Genomic DNA, 3,815 nt, shown 5'->3' on the forward strand with positions numbered 1-3,815 from the left:
ACCGACTTGAGTAGGCTCTCCACGTTTGTCTGGATGATCGTTGCAGCCGATCGAATTCCAAACAAGCATCTGTTGTCGACGAACAGTCCCCTGTGCGTGTTGATGCAGGTGAGGCCCTTCGAAGACTCCTCCAGCTCCTGCATCATGTAGGCTGAAGTCAGGTCGAGCTTGGTGAACGTCTTGCCTCCTGCCAGCGTTGCAAATAGGTCGTCTGCCTTAGGTAGCAGGTATTGGTCCTGTAGCGAGAAACGATTAATATTTACTTTATAATCGGCGTAAATCCTGACCGTGCCATCACTTTTGAGTACTGGAACAATCGCTGGCCCACTTGCTGAATTACACTGGGGAGGCGATGCCCTCGCGTTGCAGCCTGTCCTGCTCAATTTCCACTCTCTCCCTCATCATGTGAGGTACCACTCGCGCCTTGTGGTGAATGGGTCGTGCCTCTGGGACCAAGTGGATCCGCACCTTTTCCTTGGAAAAGTTTCCAATGCCTGGCTCAAAAAGGGAAGAAAAGTTGTTAAGAACCTGGGTACATGAGACCTCATCGACATGTGATAGCGCTCGGATGTCATCCCAGTTCCAGCGGATTTTGCCCAGCCAGCTCCTTCCAAGCAGTATGGGGCCATTGCCCGGGACAATCCAGTGTGGAAGTTCATGCATCGTGCCCTCGTAGGTGACCTTGATCATGGCGCTGCCCATGACAGTGATAAACTCTTTGGTGTACGTTCTCAGTTTTGTGTGGATGGGGCTCAGGGCTGGTCTGAATGCCTTGTTGCACCACAGTCTCTCAAACATCTTTTTACTCATGATGGATTGGCTAGCACCAGTGTCCAGTTCTATGGCTACGGGTAAGCCATTCAATTTTATGTTTAGCATTATAGGTGGACATTTCGTCGAAAATGTATGCACCCCGAGTACTTCAGCATCTGCCTCCTCTCTCTGAGGCTCGAAATTGCTTTGATCCACCATGGACCGATCATCCTCTGCCACGTGGTGGTTAGCAGGTTTTGCAGAGCTTGCAGCTCATTTGCAAGCTCGTTAGAGGTTCCCCATTGTTCCACAGCTCTTGCAAACATACCCTTTGAAGTGACATGAATAGGCTGAATGAAAGCCTCCACAATGCCAACAAGGTGTGAATTGCCTTGCATTCATCCTTTGTTGGGGACTCTGGGTCATCTGGGTCACCTGAGGCCTGCTGGCAGTTGCAGACTCGTGGGTTCTGCCCTGTACATTTCTGCTCGCAAACACAGTTCCAGTTAATTTATGAACATTGTTAGCACTTGTGAGCTGAGAAATTTGTTTGGTGTCATCACTGGTAGATATAAACGCCTGTGCTATCACAATGGCCTTACTGAGAGTCGGTGTCTCTACAGTCAAAAGTTTTCGTAGGATGGTCTCGTGGCCAATGCCCAGTACAAAAAAGTCTCTGAGCATTTGCTCCAGGTAACCATCAAACTCACATTGTCCTGCAAGTCGCCTTAGCTCGGCGATGTAGCTCACCACTTCCTGACCTTCAGATCGCTGGCACGTGTAGAACCAATACCTCGCCATCAGCACGCTCTCCCTCGGGTTAAGATGCTCCCGAACCAGTGTACACAGCTCCTCATACGACTTATCTGTGGCTTTCACTGGAGCCAGAAGATTCTTCATTCTTCATGAGGCTGTAGGTCGGTACCCCGCAGTCTGTGAGGAGGACCGCTCTCCTTTTTGCAGCGCTTCCTTCACCGTCCAGCTCATTGGCTACAAAGTACTGGTCTAGCCATTCGACATAGGCTTCCCAGTCCTTACCCTCCGAGAACTTCTCTAGGATGCCCACAGTTTGCTGCATCTTTACGTTGGATTCATATACTCGTCGCCAGTTATTGTGTTCCTAACACAGATGAGACTGCACACAGGGAGGTTAAAGTAACAGTGACCTCAGTCTTTATTAAGCCTCCAGAGTGAGGAACAGGCCTTAAAGGCCGGCTTATATACAGTGCTCCCAAGGGATTCCAGCATCCCTTGGGACTTCAGGGGATGCGCTCCCTGGTTGCGGAACGGGAGTGCATGCTTTACAGATACACAAGAACATTCACTGATCTATATTTTTTAGATCCAAAGTGGATGATCTCACATTTCCCCCACATTGAAATCCATCTGCTTTGTTTTGTCCACTCACTTAATCTATCAATGTCCCTTTGCAACTTTCCCAGCTACACGTTTAACTGTGCCACCTAGCTTAGTGTCATCTTCAAACTTGGATATACAATTCTCTATTCCTTCATCTAAGTAATTTATAAATATAGTGAATAGCTGAGGCCCCAGTACAGATCCCTAGTCACATCCTGTTAATTTGAGTACATTCTCTGATCCTTACTCTCTGTCTCCGAACTCCTAACCAATTCCCTACCCATGTCAATAGATTGCCTCCAATTCATTTTTGTAAACAGTTTTATGTAGAATCTTATCAAATGCCTATTTATGTATATATTTTTCCCAGGAGATTAAACTAGTAAAGTAAAGTTCACAATACAATGGCTTGCACTGGTCGGTGAGGAACTGACTAGAGGAATTCTTACATTCCTACAGCCTTACTTAAAGGCACATTGGCCTCACGAGAATATATGTGGCAAACCTTTCTTACTATTCGTTAAAGGAGAAATACCAGGGGAGGGGGAGAAGAGGATGAACTGCTCCAGTTGTTGTTGGTTGCTGATATCGTAAATGTTTCTAAAAGAATGTTAATGACTTTACAACACCATGGTCCCAGTTTTCATGAGCTACAAATCCCATCTATTTTCCGCCCAAAGGACCGCTGATGGCCGCCGAGAGACCGGCTGGTACTTTGCTTGAAAGATTCCTCTAAAAGAGGTGGCAGTACCGCCCGGTGGCAAAATAACGACTTACGTCATCATTCTGGGCGGCAGCGGGCGGGAGCTCTCAATCTCGGCAGTAAACGTTCTTGCCACCCAAGTGCCGCCGAGGATGGAGTCGGGCCCAGGGAGGGTGGAAGACCTGAAAAGTAAAAAATTACAAAAAAAAAATCACCAGTACACCTTCAGGGGACCCCATGTAGGTAAGTTGCTGTAAAAACAAAAATTAAAAGATGTTCACTAACCTTCTTTTGCATGTCTTCATACTTAACATCGGGGTAAGAACAACCTCCACGCAGTAATCCTTTTCCCTGCTGGCTCCGATTCTATCGACTCCCACCCACACTAATCTGGCATCTCGGCGGGTGGGAGGTCACTTACACGACTTGGCCGCCAGAGGGCGTCAGCGGGCGGTTCCCAGCAGTGCTCCCCTCCCGCCCACTCCAGCCCAAGAGGAAATGTCGAGGAGAGGAAAATAGCAGGACAACTCGGTAGCAGTCGGCGGCAGCAGTGGCAGTGGGCGGTAAGGCCACCAATATCGGGGCCAAAGTAACCAGAGAAATCTTTCTTTCCCTCCACCCCCAGAAGCATCGTGGTTCATGTTCACTGTGCTGACATCCCTTGTAAATAAAGAGTTACATTTCTCAGTGCGATGTAGTCAGCATCTTGCACGATTGTAAACAAAAAAAAGTTTGCAAACTACTTTTTATGAAGATATGCCCATTTTGCAAACTCATTTCAAAACTAATTATAATGTTTCTAATGTCTGCTGAAAGTTTTAGTATGGTGGATTAAACTGTGCCTCACAACTTTCGTCTTTTGCCTTGGTAAAAAGCAATCATTTTGTTTTTCTTGGAATGCGCAAGAAACGTGCAATGATACGCAACAGTAACAGTCTGTGCAGATAACTGTAGAGATTCCAAACACTGCATGCCAGGAAGAATGCTCAAATGAAGAAAA

Source organism: Pristiophorus japonicus, chromosome 8, assembly GCF_044704955.1.
Source record: "Pristiophorus japonicus isolate sPriJap1 chromosome 8, sPriJap1.hap1, whole genome shotgun sequence".
NCBI lineage: Eukaryota > Metazoa > Chordata > Chondrichthyes > Pristiophoridae > Pristiophorus > Pristiophorus japonicus.